The sequence below is a fragment of the Bombus fervidus genome, chromosome 9, assembly GCF_041682495.2.
Source record: "Bombus fervidus isolate BK054 chromosome 9, iyBomFerv1, whole genome shotgun sequence".
NCBI classification, from domain to species: Eukaryota; Metazoa; Arthropoda; class Insecta; order Hymenoptera; family Apidae; genus Bombus; species Bombus fervidus.
In genome coordinates, this window is record NC_091525.1 from 4,218,564 (window position 1) to 4,244,863 (window position 26,300).

At 34.7% G+C, this 26,300-nt stretch overlaps 1 protein-coding gene across 2 annotated transcripts in view; it reads left to right on the forward strand.

Moving 5' to 3' along the window:
- Sol1 overlaps positions 1-26,300 on the forward strand; it is a 531,756-nt gene that overhangs the window by 347,777 nt on the left and 157,679 nt on the right. The window lies entirely within an intron of this gene.

Below are 26,300 nucleotides of genomic sequence, written 5' to 3' on the forward strand. Positions count from 1 at the left end.
ATCTTGTTGCTTTGTTGACGGAATTAAATTTTATTTATATTCTCATTTGTTGGAAGTTTTATTCATAACATTCTGATAGATGCTCGAGGAGTAAAACATTAAGCTGTCATTATTGAACGCGTACATTAAAGTCAAATTATCGTTTGGTTAATATTATAGTAAGATTTAATTTGAAGCTGTGCATGATAAAAAGGCTGCAATCTACATTGATTATGCGTGTGACATGTATATGATAGAATCTGATATTACAAATGGGCATGCTCGTCTTTATAGTATTTCGAGGTTTTTCGCATTTCTGAATCCGTGTGATCTTCGTGTGACGGTTCTAATAATATATTCCGTTTATGCTACTCTTTACATTTTGAGTCTAACGCATGAAAGGGGTTAAATTTTTAAGTGAAATGTATTTTGAGTGCTTCAATTGCTAGAATAGAATATACCGTGCATATTTTTCGACTTTTCGTATTTGGAACTTATCCACTTTATTTCATAACATTTTTAGGTAAGTCGCGTGAACAAGGATTTGTTTTGATTTATTTCTATGTGAAATTAACCAGCTACGTTAAAATTCAATCAAAACAATCTCCGCGCCGTTTTCAAACGTCCTTTATACGAGGAAAAACGGTTTAATGTGATTTATTAAGTTCTGCGACGGCGATAGAATAATGTATTACCATCAAAGTCCTCGATTTCTCGTTCTCTTCAGAATTTCTCTCGTGACCAATCGTTTCGACTATACAGAAAGAATCGAAGGTATCGTGGAAGAAAAAGAAGTAATAGAGTCTCACTTGCCCCGATTGCTCCGGAAACGAACGAATCCCGATAGTAAGAGAGAACATCGTAGAAAGATAACGCAGAGAAGCGTAATCCCATGGAACCTTTCTCTCGTCTCTCATTTTACGGTTAAAACACAAGAGTCCTGATTTCGTCTTTGAAGCTGGAATTAGGGATGCTCTGTAATTCCATGCACGTACGTAAGTTGTATGTCCTACTGCGCAAATACAACCTTCGATTTCCTGCTGTAATTGACATTCCAACTGAAGAAACGATGTTCGATGTCACATCTTAAAGAAATATCTTCATTCTTGCACAGCAACCCCTTTTCTTACGCAGTTTTTGTTGCGTCGAATGCACAAAAATGCTACACGTGTCAGGTTCGTTTAAATTTCAATACTTTATATAAAAGTTTATCTCGTTGTTGCGATATTATTCCATGATTTGACGTGTTTTCTTTGGCGTTTGGAAAAGTTAATATACTTTATTGGAACAAAATTTTTGTCGTAAGCGATTGCTATGTTATTTTTATGAAATTAGTAGAATACAAAATTTCTGTAAACCTTCTACAAAATAAATAAAATAATATGTCTACTAAGCTAAGAGTTCTCAGAGTAATGATAGAAGCAGTATGGAGAGAAGAGTTTTCTGGAAGGATGAAACCCGTACAGATTATACCGTCTATCTTTAGCTGATCATAAATTCAAAAATACAGTGATTCGTATACAAGCTTTATGTGCATATGACATGTATATCTACTAGCGAAAAAAGCACACGTGGAATCAGCAGTAGTTTAACTTTTTTCTGCCACATAGAATCGATCTCTTTCTCTCTCAACACGGATTTTATGACATTAATCACTGGCGTAACGCCAATAGATTTTTATTCTACTTTAGTGGATGATGAAATATTTCATATGTTATCTGTACAAACTGATTTATACGACTATCAACGAATGTAAAAAACATAAAACCTTTATCGCATTTTCACAAGTGGACTCCAACTGATGCTGCAGAAATTAAACGGGTCTTGATTTATGCAATGCATGGGAATTATTACGTTGTCGTTAATCTCTGATTATTGGAGACGCAGATACCTTTTATGTTAATAGATATTCCAAAGATAATGAATCATGATCGTCCAAAGCTTTTATTACGAATTGTTTTTTACACTCGATCATCATTGAAAGAGATCGACGAGAGAGAACGAAGAAATAGATGAAACGGTAAATTTCCAACATTTCCTTCTCTTCGTTTGTAAAAATATCTTGAAGTTTTGCAATTGGAAACATCATTTTCATTGGACCATGAGTATAAAAATGTTTATTTCGAACCTGCTTTATTTCTCGTTCGAGCCGAGTTCTAACGAAGGATGGAAACTGCCATCAACCGATATCAGAGAGAATTATTCAAAATTTGGTCCACGACCTTCCGTCTGTGAATACGTAATCAAAATTATATTCAATCAGGAAACTGATTAATGGGCTTATCGAATTCTAGATTACCATACCCATTGACAGGGATAGAACAGTGTTTCAGGCTCTGTTCGTCATCCGTCTGTGACTTTAAACGGAAAAATCGGTTGACAAAGATCATTCTCAAAGCGGTCAACTATCGCTTGATAATACGAATTGGATTGTGAACAATCTAGTACACGATTCATCAGATTGAAAGTCGCGAATTCATTGTTAGAGTCGGTTCTAAAGGTAGACTAAAGTGGATCGTGATGTTCGTGCACGACTTTTCGGCTTTCAATTAAATCGAAAAGTTCATCCTCTGTACAGGTCGGTCAGATCTCTTTTTCCCTCGGTCTCGTTTTTTTTTTTAATTAAATTACCGCATACCTGTATATATAGAGAGGAGTTATGTGTTTCTGCGTGTCGAACAAAGGGAATAAAAAATTATTTTTGTCATGAAGTCGGATCAAACTGCGTCGAGCACTGTCAAAATAGAAAACTTTTTTCATTTCAGCTGCTGAATCGATGCCGACGGGGACTTTGTTCTTTTGAAAACTCAAACATCGGACGTCCTATTTATTTACGGCAATAAAATGCAATTTTGTGTTCTTTAACATGGCTGTAGCGCGAAAAAAGAACTGCTAGACAGCCGTTTCCTCTCTCCTCTGAAATCATAAAATTCGAAGATCGTGTAGATGTTCTAACACTTAGAACCAAGTAAGACTGGAAGTGTGGTAGCAAATGCAAATGCTCGCGTGCCTGTCTTTCGTTATTTTTCTTTCCTCCTTTGTTTGTGCTTTACACTTCAATATTTAACGCCCACCGCCTTCGCTCGTTATTATGCTGCCGGGCTCTCTTTCAAAAGGAGAATTTCAAAGTATGCGTTAAATATACTTCAGTTATTTTAATTTTACAGAATTTTATGTTACGTGCTGTTACGCGCGATAATATGTTTTAGCTTGCAACGAAAAATGTGGAGCACGAAGGTTCATGACATTGACTAATGTTTTCCATACATCTGGAAATGCGCTCCAGCAAACAAGGAGTAGTTTACAATTAATATTAAAAGACAACTGAAGAAATATCGAAAAAGACAAGCAATTATTTTTATGATTTTTATTCTTGCTCTTTCGTATTTCATCCATGTTACATACAATTTATCTCTCTGCATTTCATTGTCCATTAATCTAAATCTTTATACCGTAGCATCTCTGTTTGTTCGTTCATTGTAGCTAGAAAAATGGCGTGCTTATCAGATGGATAAAACGAGGGAAACTCTCAAATTCGTTTGTCTGTGTTTTTTGATGCAGAAAATTATATAATATGATACTTTGCCCATTTTTCTATCAACGAATTATGTTGCTTTCATAAAAGATATAAAATCCTTAGGTGCAATTATCGAGAGTCTCCAGGAGCATTTCTCATCATCTTTAATATCACGACAAAATATGCCGTCTTTATCTTGTTCCCTGGAGTATAATTCTCCAATTAATCACGGAAGACGTCTGTATTTAATCTACTTAATCAAGCTACTTGATCAACCTTGATAATCAAATCAAATCAGAGAATAATCAAACATAATACGAGATGGGTGGAGAAGGAATTTCGGGGAAGAAGCAAATGAATGCAGCTCGTTTAAATCATAAAAGGGAATTAGATTCTGAAGGAAAGCTATTTTCCGTGATCCTTCCTTTTTGTAAGAGATACAGATATGCATTTCTGAAACTGGGTATACTCTAAACCCTAAGTACTCTACAATATAATATTATCGTGTAAAGTTTTAGGTCACCCATCTGATAAAAATATTTTGTTACCTCACGAATGTAAGAACGCTTATTATTTTCATTTTTTTATTAATGTTTTATAAATTTCTTATCTCATTTTTAGATCAATAATACGAATAGTCTATAACTTGTACACGTTTCTCTGCATCTATAACAAACACGTTCGTATCTAGTTTCTTGCCAAAGACAAATAAATTCTTAGTAGGATGCGTACTCCGTAGGGAAACCTATAACCAAGACAAAGTCCTCGTTATAATTTCCAGTACGCGAATAGAATCTCCGTTTGTGCACGATACGTGACACGAACAAAGTTTTTACTATTGAAGACGATCGGTCGTTTGTAACGAGTACGTCGAAAACTATAGTAGGATTCAATGAAATGCAAGATTCCGCGCGTACAATGACGTGAAATTCCCAGCAAATTACACGTGATTTCTACATCGTAAAGCGAAACGCGGCACGATCTGCGACACAAACGGCGAGACAATCGGATCGAGCATTGCGTCGACCGAGATCTCTTTAACACGGCATACCGCTTTCGGCCGCAGAATCCTACAAAAGCTCGCAAACTTACAATTAACCTTACTGGTGTATGTTCGTCTGTGACAGAGAGAGAGAGAGAAAGAGAGAGAGAGAGTGAGAGAGAGAGAGTGTGTGTGTGTGTGTGGGAGCACGATCGAGTACCTACGTATGAATACCGAGGGAACACGAGGCACGCATAATTAGTGACGGAAAGGCGGAAACGTGACCGAGCGTGGAACGCAATATGGCCGAAGGAGCATGATTGAAGCGCACGACAATGCCTGGGACGGTTGAACGGTCGCCACGTAGCATATTTGCAGGAAAATTGGATTGCCATCGCTACAGCCTGCGGCACTCCGTCTGTCTATCTGTCCGTCTCTCTCTCTCTCTCTCTCTCTCCCTCCCTCTCTCTCTCTTTTCCTATCTTTGTTCTTTGTTGATATTCAATTCCGAGTAGGATAACTAGTGACGTCGCGAGACAAGTCAGAAGGAAGGTCAGAAGTGCGCTCGAGTGAAGCAAAAGCCGCGCGGACACCGGCCAAAGGAAATTAATCAAGCGACTCTGTATGCCAGTCGTGCGGCTAGCACACCTGAACTGAAATTGGAATACCGAGGCTGAAGCGGACCCCGCGAATATTATGAGGATTATCTGGGATCCCGGCTGGCACTCGAGAAGTGGCAAGACCTCGATTTAACTTACAGCGGCCGGGTCGAGATTGTGACCGAGCCAACTGACACCCGATTCGAATCCACTTCGTCTTACCTTTTGCAAATATTATGCGATACAAAGCTCGCCGTATCCCAAAGCCTTTTCGGGAATTCGTTTAAATTTACCGGGTAAACTGGTGGTTTTTACGGAGCGTTTGAAGGCTGGATTTAATCAGTAGAATAGAACTCGAATTTTAAGAGATTCTAAGTTTTCGTCTTTTTTTTTTTAAAGTGCATTTATCCGCCGAAATTATTTACATACGATATACAATAACATTTACGTGGGATGGGAAACGGCAAACGATATTTAATTACAAAAGGACTAGTGGCTCCTATAGGACGCTCGTAATCTTGCGCTAACAAACATCCGTTTGAAGATAACGAAATAAAATACCGATCAGCTCGACTGTTAGGTATTTGTATTATATGGCAACTACATATATAATGAACATTATATAATGCTGAATCTCTGTTTCAATTATCTTGCAACTGGTATAACTAGCAGACGGTGATCCGTTTCAAATTAATGAATGTACGGTAGAATTCCACTTATTGCAACGAAACTTTAGTCGACGCCCGATTAACTGAACTGTTGCTGATTGAATTCACTCATCTGAACGTGAGTGTCTGTTATGAGGACGAAAAATAATGAGTAATAATAATCGAGGAAGATTTGTCTGCTTCTGTTACATACATAAACTCCGATTGTATATACCGTTTATCCTTTGACAAATTCGGACAAGTGGAATTGCATTGTAGGCGGACTGTGAATGAATTGAATCAGTTTCGTTTCAGATCTAATAGTAAATGAATGAATCGCATAACAATAACAATTTAAACAGACAGATTCGTGATATGACTGCGACGTTTTTATTCACTACATCTGTTGGTTTTATTGTTTTATCGTCGCCATGTATCTTTTTGAGACTTTTTATTATGATTGTTTTAGTGTTGGATTGAATAACGGTTTCGAGTGTCGTTTTAGTTTTATGACAACGGAAAGTGATTGATTGGTGCAAGAGATTCGATAAAATTGAACGTGTCGAACGTGTCTATTTGAACTTGTGATGTATCAATATCAGAGTAATGAGCAAAAATGCAAGCGTTGTATAAGTGGAACTTTAGAAAATAGGAAAGCGGCAGATTGAGGTAATTACACCTTTTCATTTTTCTATTACTAGACGATCTTTACAATAAGCTATGTTCCATCTCTACCATTGTAATGGTTACGCCACTATCGCTATGTTCTGTATAATGTACTCTTGCAAAAAATCTTTTCCCAGTGTTCGCTGGAACTTTCACTTTCCAAGTTTCTTTAGACATCTGCAGTTCTTTGTTCTTTTGTCTCGTTATATTCTAGAATTTTTCTTCTCCTTACAAACGGATTTTCTTCGTCTCTATCTTTTATACGTATTTTATACCTTTCTTATTTCATAAACCAGTATTCGAGGTCAATGATTTTTCATTTAATGGCAGTCTATACCGTGTTGCTGCCAAATCTCCATATGTGAGATTATTGTTAATACCTATTATTGCACTATTCAAATAATTAAGTAATAAAAGTAATTCAAATAAAGTAAAGTAAGAAACGTTTTATTTTTATTTCATATAACTCAACGCTTATGCGTCAGTCGCTAAGACCTGTAATTATCTTCTTTTATAAAAATTCATACCTCTATATGCACATATAGGGCATGTCGAATTTTTTCCAGATTGCCTATAGAAGCATAATCTACGAGTGAAAATAAGAGGAAAATGTTGCGCAAAATGGTTGGTCCGAAAAAAGCTAATTAAAAAATTCCAATTAATTACAATCCCTTTGTTTTCATAATATTTCGATCTCGAAGCAAATTCGGTTAATTTTTTGACTGCATGGTGGTAAATACGCGCGCGAAATTAACGCGGCTGATTCGACTATGGCGTCGAGCCGTGATGAGATGAGATGAAAACGTTGCGCGCTGATTGAACGTTGGAGGTACGTACACTGAGGGAAATTATTATCGTTTCTTGTGGCTTCTGCTGAATTTGGTTCGTGAGAGGTACACGTTACGTTAGCGGACTTGCACTAAATCGACGGGAAATGTTGGTTAAATTACTTGTGGTTGTATAGTAGAAAATAATAAAACGTGTTTTAATATAACTTTTTTTACAATTTGATACGCAATTTGTATTTCCTCAGAAACATGCGCTTGCTTTAGGAATGATAGAAATTATATAAAACAAATATTGGATTCAAATTATTTTAATATAAATAGAGTGTGTATTAAAAAATATAAAAAATACATCCAAATATCTTGCATAATAATTTAGCAACTAATATTACTAGCGAATTGATAAATTACAAGATTTGATTAAATTAACTTTTCTTATATCAAACATTAATTTAAAAATATAACAGAATGTATATGTGTGTATGTGTGAAAATTATGAAACATAAATATTGAAGAGAGTTCAAAAAGGAAATTAATCAAAGTTTTCATCAGAGATATCTTTCATACAGTTTAGCTTTGAGAGAAATTAAAATTTCAGTAGGCGAAAGGGAAAATATGAATATCGAGAAGGGTTTTTCGAATGATTTATTTATTATCAACTAATTGTATTTATCATATATTTATAGGTAGGTGAATAGTTCCATTTATATACATTTATTCGTGTAATTCAAGAGCTAAAATCAATCTCAAGAAAATTTTATTTCCGTTAATAATCTGGAAAACAAATTGACAAAGAGGCACGTACTTGTGAAAGAAGCTAAAGTAAACGAAAGAAAAGTATAGGAAGAGAATATCGAAAGTAGAAATCTGCTCGTTTGACACGTTCTGAAGTGCACTGCTGCCCTTAAGGTGAAGATCCGATGTTCCTCCACTTGATATTCGCCAATGTTTAGAAATCCACGCCAAGTCGATGCTCTACGACTATCAGATAGCATTCACGTTGAATACAAACTCTCATAGAATATTACAAACAGCTATAAGCATTCATAACATTAAAGTATGGAACATTATGAAGCTAATATACAAAACTCAGCAATTTTTTAAAACTGGAAGCGCGTTATCTCTCGACAAAGGAAACGTTAACTTCTTTAACGTGATGAATAGGAATACTTAGTTGCGATATATTATTCAATCGAAAGCTATTCAAAGTATAGTACACTTTGCCATTAATGTACACAAGTTAGGATTCTTTCTTAAAAATAAATTCAAAGATCTCTTTGACGCACAAACACTTCAGCTTCACTGGTTCACATGTAATAGGATCACAAAGCGTAAAAAAATTTGTTGATATTCATAAAGAAATAAGAAAGATATTCCCATACAATATCTACGATGCTTTTTCTCAGAAACTATCGTTAATAACAACTGACGCGACAGCAAAACTCGAATTGAATCTTAATTAAAGAAAAAATAAAATAAAATAAGATAAAGAAAGAACGAGTATAAAATACGACTGGTATCGAGAAGAAGAGAAAGCTGAAGTTCCATCTATAAACAAAATAATAACGCATTTCAATGCATAAAGTCGATCTGCCAACTGTAACAAAATCTCGTTCAATGAAATGCTGGGACGATATTTTCACGAAAATAACGCAGGAATAACGGATGTCGTTTGCAACAGATATTCCGTTCTATTAGCAGGTACGTTTGATTTAAAAAGGTAATAGCTAGGATAAAAGGTTGCGCGAGAGCTGGCTGCGGCCACAAAGAGCGAATAATGGAAATTTCACGGTATTAATTAATTTCAAGCCATTTATCAGCACCGGTATATTATTTTCTTCACTTACCTTTTATCTCTCGATATTCGATTCTTTCACGTAAAAGGGATCGGCCGTTGTATTATTTTAACCGCGCCATCGAAAGGACCAATAACTACTATTAACAACGTGCAATCGAGAAAGAAAATATCGGTTTATCTTTGGCGGAGGCGTTATTTCGCGGCGACGAGACGGGTCGCGTGCAAATACCGATGACGGAGGTTGGATATAAATTTTATTTGAAAATCCATATTACGTTGCCACGCCGCAAATCAATGGTTCGAACCAGCGCGATTCCTCTCTCTGACCGGCTGCGTGGATAAATTCCGCTGTGAAAAATACGAAATGACATCGTAACCGTTTACGATGTCACCCAACGAAAAATTTCTGACCTAACCTTCGTCGTGGATCGCCACACAAGAATACGCGAAAATTTTGCCGCGAGGCGAAAAGCCTCGTATCTGAAAGATTGCAAAACGAGTTTGATCTATTCTTGAACTTGTTACTTTTGCTTCATTAGTCAGCGAGAACGATGATCTTATGAAAGTTGTCAGGGAATACGTTTAGAGTTTTCGATTACACTGTCTCACGCAGATAAATCCTTCAAAAATTATATGGAACTTAGAATGGTGTTTTCGAAGCATTTTGCAGCGATCCACTCGCGTGGAAATGAGATGTGTTTTCTCAATTTGTGTAACTGTAAGGACACAATACGACTTCTCTCGCGACAAATATGCATGCGTGTTTCTCTATATCAAGTATTTATTTAAATATCAGCTGGATAAAATTTAATAAATAATAATAAAAATGATAATAAAAGTTCCCTTGAAAACGCTGAAAGGCAGTGAAACATTACACAGATGAATAAAATAATGGTTCAGACAGTATATATAATTTTGTTAACTCGACAAATCGCTTAAACTGTAACGTCCATGAGTGTCCAGGTTCTCGTTTTACTTCAACGTTTAACGTATCTACTTAGCTCGGAATTGTAGAAGTAACAAAGCGTTCCCTTTTAATCAGTTCATTCAACTAAGGTACGGAAGACACAGTCTTAACTCGGAAATACCGACGTTACTGTCGTACACTGTGGGACTGTCCACGATCGTGATTTGTTTTGTGATTAACGAGCGACAAGGGAGTTCCACCGTGGTTATCTATTCACATAAACGTTGTGTTATTCTTGCATTCAATACGAAATAAAGTATCCATCTACTATCTGTCAAATTATTCTTACATAGACTACAGAAATTTTATCCTTATGGTTAGTTGCTCTTATCGGTATTTATTAATATTTAATATCGATTCTTATCGATAGAGAAAATTGTGAGAAAACATTGCGCTCTTCTTGTATTCAATACGAAATAAAGTATCTATCTACTATCTGTCAAATTATTCTTGTATAAACTACATAAATTTCTTGCTTATTGTTAGTTGTTCTTATCGATAGAGAAAATTTCGTCAAAACAAAGTGATGTATAATTCTTTTTCTACGAGATCACATTTTTTTCTGAGTTTTCGAGAGTGTACTTTAGTGGCGAATGTAAGAGAACGCAAGTTACTGGTTCTAAAAGCGACACGAGCCATTCTATTTTCAATCAGACTAGCATTTCTGCGTAAAGTGCCTGCATTAAAATATCGTGAGAAGAACATCAAGCAATGTATTTTTTATACCTATGTAGCAAACAGCATCTCAGGACTTCTTACGTTCGTTCAAAGCAATCTCGATGAGAAAAAAAAAAAATGTTTGCAGTGAAATTCAAGCTTAAGGCTGCTGCCCACTTAACGCACCAATTTTTTAAAGCTTGCCAATATTTGCCGCGCAACTAACGCGTCAACATCGATATGACATTGGTATTGACATTGATATGACAAGATACTGGCACATATCGGTAAGAAGGAATATATATTTGAATTTAATATGAACGAGATGACTATAGATTTATGAATATTTTATTGTCGGTTGAAATAATAATAAAAGAAGATGGTAAAAAAAAATAAAAAGAAATTTTCACGTTATTCTCGATTGTACCATAACATTGAAATCATCCTATATAAACAAATATTTCAATTTATCGCATAATATCGTAAACACTAATAACCATTTATTACGTCTAACGCCAATGTCGTCGAACGTCTATTAACGTTTCCTTGTCCATTACGTGAAATACAATAGTGTAGCAGTTTAGTAGACAGAAAGTGTCCGGAAATAATGCAGTTACAAATTTGATTGCTTAGTAGAGTGTGGTGAGAGTAGTTGTAATGTTCATATACGGTAAGTTACTAAATTATTCGCCACTCGATTAAATTACTGTCTATACGAACTATTATGGCGATGCGTTTACCTGAGATTTCGGGACTACTGTCGCCGGCACTAGTCGACTGCCCAGAAATCTCAGTTTACGATTTTTATTTTATTGTTGCGCCTCAATATCCAACTCATATCACTTCAAAGAACCATTTTTAAGCGTTTGGAAGTGACGCTCGTCGTCAACCGCTGACATCAATACGTTCACGAGAGTGCTTCCATCTCGAAACCCTTTGAGGGCAATGAAAAAACTACACGGTGCTACAATTACTCGCCGTGAAACGCATTCCCTATATTTTTTTTTTTTTTTTTTTTTGAAGCAAGTCAAAGTACATTTTGCGGGATCCTATTACCGCGTCTACAGTATCGCAAACTTTCACTGTCTATCAAGTTTGTGTTTGTATCGCTTCGTAACCATCCATTTTTTTATTGTTTCATCCTACGCCATAGGATGCAATTTAAATGTTTGATGAAAGTTTCTCTTTATTTTCGGCTGTTCTGTAAACTTATAGAGTTTCGAAAATCAACATCGAAGATGCTTCGAATGGAACTTTCAAGCACGAACTTTTATTCTTGTTATTTTAAAAGTCGAATCTTTCTGCGCGATTTTGCTCTTCCTTATACGTTCATGGTATTAACGAAGATGTACGCGTTATTTCATATCGAAAATGAAAGAACAATATTATAATTCACTTCTATTTGCGATAAGAGATTAAAGATTTATTAATTAAAAAATAAAGTGCAGTTACGTAATATCGAGATACGTAATGTGCAGATGAGATTTTAAATTAATATGTGGCAAATGCGTAGTACTAGAGAGTTCAGTATGAACATCATAGTCCTGCCATCGATTATTACTTTGCAAACTTTGCAAAAAAGCATTATGCTGCGCCAAACACTGGAAAGAAAAATAAAAAATAGAATGGCAGCTTAAGTATATTGGACGCTTAAGGGTACTTCTCCGCCATGGTTGCTAACTACAAACTTCACATAATGAGACTTGTTTGTATAATAGTTTAATAAATAAATACGATAGATTAACCGTAACCTGAATTTGCTACCTATTTTTGTAGCTGTATATTTCGCTACACTTTTTTCACCTTTATACTATAATACCGCGTTGCCCATTCTCTTTGCAACAATATGGTTTTATCCTTTAATAGATTTAATCCATTACGATACAGTTGTTCTCTAGAATTCTGAGAACGAAATTTATCTCTCTATTTATCTCTTTAACATTAGTGACTTTATTTCTCAACGAAACATATAATGCACACTTATCTAAAGTGACATTAATCGGTAGAATTTAACAGACAACACAGTTTCAAACAATCTCATTATTAAAATATCTACAATATAGTGGAACTTCATTTTTTTGTATTAAACTGATTTTTACCTATTTTTGAGAGCAGAAAGTGCTACTGAAAATGACATGCACGCTCTTTTATATTTAAAGATCCATTTTACATTTACTCGTTTCTATTAAAATTTGGCTTACCACAATTTTTAATAAAGTAGTATTAACATAAAAGTGTTGTCAATTAAATTTGTTCGACAAAGTCAAATAATTTTTAATCGAAGTACTTTTCTATTTATACAAGAATCAAGTAATTGCAAAAGAAGTCAATTATCTGTGATATACTTACAATTATTTATTAACACAAATGTTTGATTCAAATAAATGTTCAAATATTTGTCTCCTCGTACATGTAATGTAATCTCATCTCTTTAATCTCATCTTCGAGTTGCGGAAACTTTTTTCTTTCTCTTATATTTTTATATCTGTGTATGCACAATATTTCTTCTAATAACCCGCGATAGTAGCTGTGAAAGCTGGTCAAACGTTACAAGAATATCTCGCATTTTTCAATACATCGACAGGTAAAAAGTTACGACCAGGTTCTTCCAAACGCCATTCAAAATACCGCAACTCGGTGAAAAACGTCGTTCTTCCCACGGAGCGAAATTATTATTCAAGGGAATACATTTTCTTGCTGAAGATTTTACTCGATGCATGTACGATTTCTGGCAAGAGATTTCCAACGTTACGTATCCCTGACCGAACTTCCTTTCCGCCGTGTTGGATATCTTTATGCTAAGAACTTTGCAATTTTTCGACTCCGTGGAGATAGACGTGCAATGGCTGGGAAGTAAAATACCCTACGATTACGCCGCCGTCTTATTCCATCGTAGAACAAATGCCTTGATAAGTGTCTCGTTCAAAAAGATTTAATTATGCAAGGAGCAGCCGTAAATTTCATTTAATGGGTCGCTTTTAATGGGAACATTTTAAACGTAGTTAATCATCTTGTAACGTTCTCTTTATCTACAAGTTTTATTAATTTATACACCCACGCTGTAATTCATAATTCATGTATATACCGTTTTTGGGTTTTATATATTTCATATATTCAGGTTTACCAATTATCACATTTATAATCAATGGTAATCAATTAAGAAGGTTTCCCACGTAGATTCACTTTGTGTAGTCTCCTGCAAATCAAGTATCAATTATTGTTAGAACGTACCTTTACGAACGAATTTTTGTGGTAGTCGCGTGAAATTTACATTTGGTGAAATTGATGATCTATTGTGAGTCAATGAACGAGTCATTTTTCTATTTTACGTATAACAAAAATATAACAATTAGAAAGTGACACAGAACAAATGGTTTCGAAACAATTGTATAGGAGTTTAGAACAAGTGGTCGATTCTTAACCGGTTGTCAACCACAAATAGCAACTGTGCAAGCAATTCAGCACTCATCAATCAGCTTTTAGTTAATCTTCGTTCAGGATCCAACAACTTGTGAAGCAATCAGATTTCAAAGACTCTTTAGCCAGCTTAAATCAATAAGTTAGAAAGTTGTCAGGTTCAATTTATAACAGCGCCGGATGATGATTAATTTCTGATGTAAGTATCAAAAGATAGAGTCATTCTCGACGATCGTTGCTCTATATATTTGTTCACAATAGAGTTATTGAATTAATTGTTTCTAATATGTAAAAAACATATATGGTTTTTATTGAAAATTCGAAGTAAATAAATTTTGTTTATTTTATACAATGCATAAACAGTAACTCGCAATGCAAAACTGGAATGCATAACATAAAAAATGTTTTTACACATTCGAATAAAAATTTGTTGAAACCCTTATTGGATTTAAATTTCTTTTTTCTCGAATCGATTTTAATACTTTTCAGCGCAACTGTGTCCGATTTCATCACGTGCAAAAAATATTTTTCCAATCATGTAGGCTGAATGAAAGCTTTCTAAATAATTAAATGAAAAATTTTTATCTCGTTGATGTTTATTATACAAAAACGTATGCAGGACGTATGTAAACGAGATGTTCATGCGTGATTTACCTTGTAAGCAGTAAAAAAATTGACACCGTGCTTAATGTGGAGTATTTAAAAAATTGCCATTGCACAAACGCTTACTAGTACACCTTGTCAACGATGAAATATCTGAATACAAAATCCACTCATCATTTTAAGTATTCTCAACAATATCCATGAAATTTTAATTAAGCTTCTACATTCTCATTTTATTCGATGAAAATCTTGTAAAGGATTTCGAAGCTAATCGTTTTAAACAAAGATTTAGAAGCTTAAGTTGAATGTTTAAAAAACGATGAAAGAAGTACTTAGCCTGATTATATATAACCATTAATACGTACATACGAACGGTGACATATTTTTACATACTTTACAGTTGTTTCTATTCGGTGCAAAGCTTGGACACTCTTACAAATTTTCTATCGACAAAAGCTTGAGCAATAATAATGGAAAAAGAATAAGCTTCGACTGAAACGTGTTGTACAAATCGTACGAAAGCAAGAGAAAAGTCTGATCGTATCCGAGTCGCAACATCTCGAATTTAACAGACGTATTAAGAATTTTTCCTCGATTTAAATGAATTCGATTCAGCGCGTGGTCGCGGGAAGATCAATCTCTATCGATGTTCTCGTAAAGTAGTCATAGACTAATATACCAAAAAGATTTTCAGAAAAATATTTGGTAACTTCTAGAGTGGCGTTTTGTTTTTATAACCGTAAAAGGATGATTGGAAGTTCCCGATCTGCCATTTATTGGAAATATAAAATTCGAGTTTTATTAAATTGGAAGCTATGAGATGTGTGCTTTCCCCCTCGGCTTTATGACGTGCACGGATGTAGCGATATTACTGACTCATGTGATGCGAATGTCGGTTTTCCATTAACACCGTTTTCCACCCGCGCTCCGCTGCTAGAAACTCGCTTTTACCGGTGTAAAACATTCATGTTTGTGTTTCTCCGACTGTAGAATCGGAAAAGATACACTCGTATTAACGAGGCTTACGCTTGTACATTTCGACATAACGTCAAATAGGACGAATATAAAATTTTAAGAGCTAATTTTGTACAAGAATTTTAATAGGAACTTAAAACCAGACACCAAAACCTTGAACAATGGAAATATTTCTTAAATCAGCTACTATGAATAAACTTTATTTGCTTATTGAATAATTTTGAATTTGAAGCAAGGATTGATGGAGGATGATGAAGTTTCAGGATTTTTATGTATGTAAAGTATCTTAGTAACTAATTTCATAGTGATATACTACAAGAATTTTTCTCGTCTAACTTGGAATTTTTAATCGTGTCATACGTAGCCACATCCTACATTTATTCACTTACACAAAAGGAACAGTTCATTTTGCTAGAATTATTTCAGATATTTACTTGTACGCTTATTTCACATCACATCACGCCCATTAACAATTTTAATACATCTATTAAGACTTCAATTTTGAAGTTATTTGCAATAATCTACATATATATAGACGAAACATTACGCGGTATGAAGTAGTTACAGGATGAAATTCATTTCGCCTGGAAGTGTCCACCAACACTTTAGCGGACTCAGCCAGCAAAACCGCTTTTCAGACGCTTCCGAAGCGAAAACGTTTGAAATACAGCTACATTAATATTTAAACGCGTTACAAATTTTCCAACTACCAGCCATGTAACTGAACAGATTATGTTCACGTCTACAGCGTTTTTAGTGATAATTTAATAAAAACCATTCAAATGGTAATCACAATTTCTCCAGAATTTTAGCTTGCTCGTTTAGTTCGACGAAGATAAATCGTAAAAAGAAGTTGCAACGTTGAAAGCAGATGTTCCAAATTCGCATAGTTATAGTCACGGCTGATATTGTTCATCAATATTTATGATCAATTCTAGAAGAAATAGCTCAAGGATGTATGCACGCCTGGATGCCTAAAAATACAAGGTAAATTTAACAATATTTTTCGCCTACAAGTATTTTATAAAGGATCAAAATTTTTATAGAGAATCTTAAGCAGCATCTCAATACTGTGTTCATATTTTGTTTATTATATAAGATCACGAAATGGTGGAATGGCACAGAATTATTCGACTTCATATCTAGCAGAACCTTGTTCGCTTGCACTCAGCGGCAAATGTGAGTGGAACGTAGAAAGTAAAAAATTTTCGTGCATACTTAAACAAAAATAGATTATCTACAATATGACGATTCTATAAAAATCTTGATCCTTTATCAAACATTTGTAGGCGAAAAAAATTGCTAGATTTATCCTATTTTTTACTTGCATACCCCCTAAGTATTCTATATTTGCATATGTATTCAATAATTAAGTTCTAAGAAATATTGATACTAAACGTTGTAAATACAGTTTCAATCAAAACGCTGAAAAGAAATTGGGAAATATCTAAAAATTCTTCTTCACTACGTTTCTAGATCCAGCGTGTTGCGTTCCCAGTGCGGTATTTCATAAACGACAGAAATACCGCGTTTGAAAGTTTTTCTGATCGTTATTCATTACTAACCGGCTGCGGCCATGGTCGACCAATGGAGAAAATTTAAACGTTGGTCAAAACGAACCGCTGCAATCGTATCCACCGGCATTCGTCGCGTTGGAGACATACTCGTACAGACCACGAATTTTTGGTCACGCTGGTGGCAAGGGAGAATGGGATCGAACAGACCGTGGCGCGAATCCAAACGACAGAGCCCGATAACAATGTGAAAAAGCGGTGGCGAACCGCGTCGGTTCGTCAAACTCAGAGGAAACGACCACGGCGTTCCGCGAAATCGTTCGAATTATCGGCGTTTGTAATAAACGTGTGTATGTGAAAAACTATGCCGACATGTCGCTCGTTGATTTCGAATGAAAGACCAAAGTGTCGAGTGGACGGACGGACACACGGCCATAACAAGCGATAGTGTTACTTATGAAAAAAAAGCCTGACCAATTATTTCCCTCGATAAAATTCCTACGTTCTCTCTCGTCTATCTCCTTTCTCATTGCACAGCGAAGATGATGGAAGAACGCGGTCGGAAAGCTTCGAGCGAACCAACCTCGTTTCTCCTCTTCATTGTGTGTCACCGTTACCGCATGCATTATTGGCTTTTTATCCTCGTGCACAGAGCACATTCATCCACGTTGAAGCACCGCAGTCGTAGCGAGAGATTGAACCGGCAGATCAAATATTATGACAGGCAAATGCATGGAAATTTTGTCGGAAGTGTTTCTGCGCTTTGGATATACTCATCGTTCCCACGATCCTCTATCGCGCCGTTTCTTCCTCAAACGATTCAACGAGCCCATCCAATTAACTCTGCAGGGAGTTAACATTCCAGTTCAAAAAGATTTTCGTTTTAATTATCGGTCTGCTTTCGTGCAGCAATTTAAATCGATACACACATTCCGGGAAGCAATCGCCCTAAAGCGGTGCTTGACAGAATGCGAAATTTGTGGACCTAATGATTTAATGAAGAATCAAGAGGACTTGAAATGCCAACAGCGATACTTACGGAGAACAACGAATGTTCAATGAACGTTCTCATTTGGCTGGAGATCGTCGTTGTCCGAGCTATGTATGATTGGAATTGTAACTGATGAAACCGATTCTGGATGTGCTACATATCGTGTAAACGTTTTCGTTTCGTCCCATCATATGTCAATTTAATACTCTACGGTCAATTTATTGATAGCACGATATTATATTCATACAAATATGTAAATGTCATGTTAAAACTGAAACGTAATTTTCGATACTCGATGCATTAAAACGGGATATTAATGAAACTATGCAAATATATGTACAGCGATTGTCGAACAAAAAGTATTTGGATTATCGTCAGGGTTAAATCTATAGGACGTTTGAGAATCTTAAGATTAGAGTGGAAAGAAATTGATAAGAATTAGGCTCACTTTGAAATTAAAAAAGAAAGGACACATGTATAATAATACATGTATATAGATGCTCTACGTAATATACTGTTTGGTAACATGTTATAACATACTATAGTATAGAAAATTCATAATGAAGCCGCAATCAATTGTCGAAACGAAATGTCTAAAACATCAAAATGTTACAGTAGCAATATTACCAATCATCCTTTTGCCTGTGTATAGTGACGAATGTCAGACCTAAGATCCCGTTAGCTAGTTTCTGATCATCTAAACTTCCAATCACGGTTTTAGAGAGAAAAAGAAATTTGAGGAAGGGGACTGGTCGAGGAAACAGGAAAAATGGTGTCGCGCGCGGCGTTTGCAACAAAATCGTGAAGATATCGAGGGCGCCGTTTATCAGTAAAAGCCATGACGCCGTGTGGCTTCCTCGATGAAGAAAAGTCGAGTCGCAGCTCTCCATAAAATACGACAATACCTCCAGAAGCATTAACGTGATCTGTGTAAGCCACGTGAGGCTGGCTGTGGATGCGGCTCCTGAGCATGTACCATCGGGACATAAATAATGCAGAACACTCCTAGAGCCGCCAGTTCACGTAGAACCAATACGTTCCTCCTACAGAACTGTAAACTAGATAGGTTAAAATCTAGTCGATGGAATACAGCGCCGAGGGCGGCCCGTGAGCCTGGCTTTTCCGAACGAATATAAACCAGGTGTTTCACTTGGCCAACTTGCATTATCTAAATACTGTAAATTATTCAAACTTTATACACTCAATGGAAAATATAATTAACAACAAGTGAAGGAATATCGATAGGATTAAAATAATAGTGAAATTAATGTTGCAGTTAGCAACATTCCTTTGATTACTTAGAATACAAAAGTCGAGTAAGTCTTTTTTGAATTTATTGGATCAAGTTACTTTTTGTATTTTGTATAATATACGATGTAGCTGTAACGTGTGTGTACTTATTTGTCAAACATCAATTGAGTGAAAAAGTGCTATAAGTTTATGGAAGATATGTATCTATATGGATACCCAATGTATTTTAGTATTGCTTAGTCAAATAGTTAAATTCTTATGACATTTTGGTTCATTTCAAAGTATAAAAAGAACAAAGTTCCTTACGAGCCGTTACAATTATCAATTCACACGTAGCTAATATTAAAAAATATTTAAAAATCCATCGTTTTATTTTGTAGGTCAAAACGCTCTCAATTATGAAATTTCTATAATCCATTTGAAATTGTTAAATGTTGTTGAAGTGGTCATCACTTCTAAGAAAACTCTACATCTGGTCTTTAGTTTTCTGAAGCACTGAAGCCATCGACAGCTTATAGACAAAAGATTGCATCGAAGGCAAACCATAAACAATAGATAAGCGACGCTGGCTTCAGGGTTTTCAGTCATAGGGTAACACTGCTAGCGTGCGGATCTGGATCAGCTCATATTATATTCCGAACTTTGTATTTACACTTTAGTATTTTAAAATATATATTTTCTACCTTACAATTTATCCACGCGTTCCTTTGTACTCACATACATCTAATAACCTCAACAAATGTTACACAATATGTATGACATATACATAACATATACATATACATAACATGTTACTTGTACACACAAAGATAAAAGATGATTTATGTTAGAAATAAAACGATGATTAAGCAAAAATTTCACAAAGTATACAGTAAGTAATTATTCTATTTCATATTAATTAAAGAGTTAGATATTAACGTAAATGCATTTCTTACGTAGAAAAGAAAAGCAGATGATTAATCGTGACAGAAAGAATAATTTATCAATCTCTGCTGATAATAATTTATCATCATCGAATTTTATTAGAGTCTCAGGAATTTTTAATAAGATAAAGTTAGTCCTTCAAGGTATAAATAATAAATTATTTTTATAAACCTTTTAACGCATTTGGATTTATTATAGGCTTACGTAATTTATAATACATGTTTTTTGATAATCAGGGACTGTTCGCTTCATCTGTTTCTTTTAAGACGCTTTACCTACTCTTTGTTGTTTCACGTTAGGAGTTGTGACTTAGTTCGTATAAGAAGTTTCCCTTAACTTTCTTTTTGAAATAACGTTCGCAAAATTAATCCTCTTTGGGAGTACCGTGCTCCTCTCGAATTTCAAATTCGATAAAAAAAAGAAGAAAAAATAATGAAAGCTCCTCACTCTACAGGAAACTAATCTCAAACTTCACGTAAATATATAAAAATTCACTAATGAGCAATTTAAAGATTTTTAAAGCATTAACAATATCTAGATTAGTGTCAATCGATTCCAACTGTAGCAGACGAATTTTTGGATTTATGACATATTAATTGCTATAGGATAGAGCAACAAGAAGAAACTGCGAACTTTTCGCCTAATATTTATTTTCAAAATTTCTCTAGTAAAATGAAAAGAAATATGTCAGAAAAAATGTTACAATAATGTTTTCTAATTAATTTCACCTGAATACCTTTTGTGGGATGTCGACTGAGCTGCAGATTAATTTATATAATAACCTGGCAATTATCAACATAGTCTTATAGTTTACCACTCAAGGGTGTCATCTTAAGCACATTTCAGAGAAAGCAACACGAGTCAGCGATAGGATTATGTAATTAGTAATTAACAAGTTAAGCTAGTTTCATTCATACAGGCTCTACGTCATATCTAGCAAGAAGAGATTATTGAGAGTTTCTGACAACTTATTAAATAATACAGTGCACTTGTATAAAATAAACTTGTATAAAATATAAAAATATATATAATTGTATAAAATATTCTCAATTATGTTATATTTAGTTCTGATTACTATTTTTATTCTAAATACTGTAAAATTCTTCAGATGACATACATATTAAGACACGTATATATAATTATATATAAATAATTTTGACGATTTTGTTACAACCTAGATGCATGCGTAGCAATTTCCATGGAAATAATATTTTTAACATGTTGACTGTTGGTATCGTAAACTTACTTGCCTTTAACTTACAGCACTAATCAAGTATGGGTAATCTAATTATTATCTCTACCTCAACTGAATGAGATAAATCCACGTTGATTTGGTAATCGGAGTGTTGCTTGGCGGTCGCTATGTAATTGACAGGACCTTGTTGGTTCTCACTGTATCAAGATAGGTATGTCTAGTTAGATTCTAATTACATTAAATTGTAAGTAGATTTAACCGACCTAGGGAACATAAACTGTTGTCTTCCCGTCTGTCTCGAAATTAGAAAATTATTCGTGTTATAAAATATTATGCAACCAGTGGATTGAGGTAAAAGTTACGAATTTTATCTTTGCCAATTCCGTATGTATTCTCAATTTCTACTATCGATAAATAGTTTTATGGACCAACATGTTCAACCTTTCTAACATATTCATTCCACCAACGTGATCCTTGCGTTACTTCTTATTGCGACTGATTTTCTTTACTTTTCTTCTAGATCTCTTTTTGCAGCTTCTAGTTCTGTTCTCACAATTGATTTATTGAATTTATTGAATTTACCGAATGAACATTATCGAAGATTTACAAATTTGAACAAAGTGAAGTTCTTGATCGTACTGTGAACCTAGTATATACTATACAAGGTACATACTTATCATTTATAAAAAATATAAGGATATTGCATATTTAGCTTTGTAGAAGAGGTAATGTGGTTCTTACACAATAATGTTTGGACAGAGATCACTGCAGTTTCTTAATGCAAAAAAAAGACAAAAAGAACTGCAATAATAAATCTGATACAAAAAAAAAAAAGAAAAATTGTCACAAAGTGATTGACGAGTCATTATTTTTAAAAGATGTAATAACAAATTCTTATACATATTAAAAACATACAAAAGTATCACATATCGACAAGAATTTGTAATATTTTATCACAATCAAAGGGAAACAGAAAAGAAAGGATTGAGGTGTACATTCAGTGAAACCTGAAATCCATTCGTCTGATATACGTTTGATTCATCAATTTCAATCACTTTGACATTTCGAAGTTAATAGAACCGAGATATATACCTGGTTTATATTATTCATGTTGTAATTCGCAGGTGTTGCGAATGAGAATGAAGATGTAAGCGAATGCTGAAAAGCACTGTAGAGTAACGGATGTGTGGCGAGCGTGTGAAAGAAAAAATGCATGCTACGTAGGAGCAGAGTGTACGTGAAGCGGATGATGTGTATGACGATAAGCAAAGAGCATGTGAAACATTTTGCAGAGATTCGGTGTGGAAGGAAAAGCAAATATATTATCAGAGTGCAGAGCACCGGAATGGCGTTGACAATGCAAAGTATGTTTCAGATGTGTTTATAAGTGTATGTTGTAGACACTTGTAAAATAACTATGATTTATGTGATATGACTACAATTTATATTATTTAAATTCACAGTGTATTTTGAAATATTTTAATAAATAATTCGTTCTACACATATGAGAATTTATTCCAAATATGTTTGAAAGTTTTGCTCGAAACTCGCAATTGAAATACCAAAAATCTAGCAAAACTTCGTATATTATATGATAAAAGAAATATCGCTGGCATGTAAAATTGCACAGTTTTATACATAATCGCGTCGATTGAAATACATACATTGTTCCTCTCAAACAGTACTTTTTCTACGCATTTCCACAATTCAAAGATAATTCTTTTCATAAGTCCTTAGAACAGATTATTCTATCTCCGCGCGTTATTTGCCTCGATCCTCGGGGAGGAATTAGCGGAGTAAACGCAAAACTCGAAATCGAAAGGGAACTTCTTAGGAGCCTGAATGCTCGTTATCGGCATCTTCGGTTCGTAACTCCGTTTTAAGCCAATAAACAACGCCAATGCGGGTAGCAACGATCGTCTGGATGCATCGGACGCTAAACTTCTCGGTTCTAGATCTGGTGGAACTCGTACTCGAGCAATCAAGGGACGCCAGGTATTCCGAACAAAGTTCAAGATAGAAACGTTTTGCTGGATATCACGCGTACTTGCACATTTATCGTAGCGTACACGCAGTCGTCTCGCATAGCTGACATTAATCTGCGAAGTATCTCCGCGAGGTAGACATTTAGGTGTGTGCCAGAATCGCTTTGGAAGGCAAAGGTGGAGTCACGCAACCCCTTGGGCATTCGATCGCCGGTTTAAGTCGATAAGTGCAATTCGATTTACCCCATTGCTACCGACGTAATGCATACTTTATACTGGGTTTCTCTTCCTTTCAATTTCCTTCCACTTCAAGTCGAAGACCACAGCGACAACGAACTATCGTCCCAATGTAATGGAATCACCATCTTTTCTCCTCGACTTCATCTTCGTCCCCGTAGAAATCAATTATCGCCACTAAAACCAATTCCAAGATATTCTGCTTGTCGCCTTTGTTTGCCTTCTACTTTTTCAATCATTGCTTTTAAACAGTAATGTATAATATTTACGTGGGGGTACATATTATTGATCCTTTCAATGTAGACTAAAATGATGCTATGCTGCAATAACATATGTTGCGATATTTAAAAGAATTTCGTCTGAATATATCTAATTATTTATCTGTTGATTAATATACACCTTCCATATTGTGGATTTCAAAATATTAAATCTTCACAATTTACAAATTTAGGCGTGCTCCACAGTGAAGGAGTGAAATATTTTGCGAAAGGAACTTGAGTGACGCACAATCTAAACTACACCGAAAACTTTTGCTAGCAAAAACATATTTTTAAATTTCAACTACTCGAGAGTACAGACTTCAACCTGTTTTAATTACATTTAATTTGTAGTATCGTAACTTAATTTGCGATTTTTTTTTTTATTGTATATAAAATGTGAAATAGTTCTACTTGTATGTAGATAGCTTCAAGTTCACGAAGACTGAAGTTTTATTGTGTCATATGCAGCGTACAGGGTAAAAAAGCGTGATCGTGCGGATGCATGCGACAGTCCAAATTCAGCTATTCAAGCGTTTGTTATCAAAGCTTTTCTTGTATTTCGTGTGGAAATGATTTTCCACGAAAATAGCCTGAAAACAGGAAAATTGCAAAATTTCGTTCTGAAAACAAAATATGAATACATGTATCTAATCATAAAACATATATTAACCGTTTGTTTTATTCCTCGTGTAATTATAAACATAGAAAGACACCGTGCACATTGTTTCTCAAAAATGCAAGTTTATGACAGCCTTATTTCAATAATTTGATAACTAAATTGGAAAAATACTAAGTTATATGACTTACAAATGTATTAAAGAAGTAAAACTTGTGCCATTTAGAAATGAGGTGAATTTTATTTAAATTAAGAATATTCTTATTTTATTTCTACATTTCTGTGGAGATCTATAATTCTTTATATTTCTAAAATTTGGAAACAGTATTCGATAATCCTCAGATGAAACAAATTAATTTATTGACGGTTCGGACCATAGGCATTTAATTTTTAATTAATTAACAAGAAGGACCCATACGGTTGTTATTAAAACATGACTATAGCGCGATCATCTTAATTTTCTGTACAATGAAGCACCACGTACCCTAATTACAACCAACTTGTACGAAATTCAGGGCCGTTTCCTTTTTTTGGTACTCAACGTGGGCACTCATCTATCTGCATACTACCACGTTCTCGCTCTCCGCTACTTTTCTAGAGGGCTAGTTTAAAATTAGGCTAATCAATCATCTCAGTCCGCTTTCCACCCTCCAAATTCATTAAAGCCAGCTCCTGGTTTAGCTATTCAAAGAATATTAAATTAAAAGTCGAAAATTATTATTGTTTCCTATTGTTACTTATTTTTATTCTTACCGTCAACTGATTGTTAGCAATTAAACCGTTCAGAAAGGCTAATCAGACGCATAAATAAAAACTAACAAGTTTACACTGATAAAGTGATTTCAAGTTACTGAAATAAAGATATTCAAATAACTTGTCTAATCTGAACGAGTCTTTGACTAAAGTTTGTAAATGTTTCCCGTGGTTCAAAGGATGACAAAATTGAAGTTCCTGCGCTGCAAATGCTTGTAAGCTGCTCTAGATGTCAGCATATCCTATACTATGAAAGCATAGAGGGTACTTTTTTAGATCGTACATTGGATCAAAAGATAAACGTAAGTTTCTTCGTTGTAGACTATGGTCTTGGATAGAAGTTCCGTAAAGACTGTGCTCTTACGGTAATTATAGAAGGAAGAATAAAGGAGAGCTTTAAAGGAAAAACATCTTGTTCAACGTAAAGTAATGGTTCAACGAACAGATTAAATTTTATATAAACATAAATTAAATTTGATAAAATGAAAGCCTCGTTAGTTGGAAAAATTATGTGTGTTTGCGCTCTGGGCTTAATTTAAATGTTAATGAAGTTAAGTTAAACGCTCATTTAAATGTTATTGTTCCCCCTAAATTAGAATTTATAGATCGCACTCATAAATCAAGTGCCAATAAACTAATGTTATATGTTTCAGTTCCAATTATTTTATCAATGATTTATGATAATCATTTACTAATCAATTATTGTACGAAATTTTAGTTTTGGAAAATTGAATTTCGCTGGATCCCAAACCGATTTAAAAGAAATTACACAATGTCGGCGTTATAACGACTCATTAAGCTTCCTCGATTAATAAATCGTCAATTTCTCTGAATCCTACGAAATTTCAATACTGTTCGAAATAGTAAATTTATTTAAATCACCTAAGCGTATCTACAAAACACGGAAAAACAATATCCATGGCTCAGCGCATATTCAATGAGCGTATCTATCCGTGACCCGCTGATAATTACGTCGGTTACG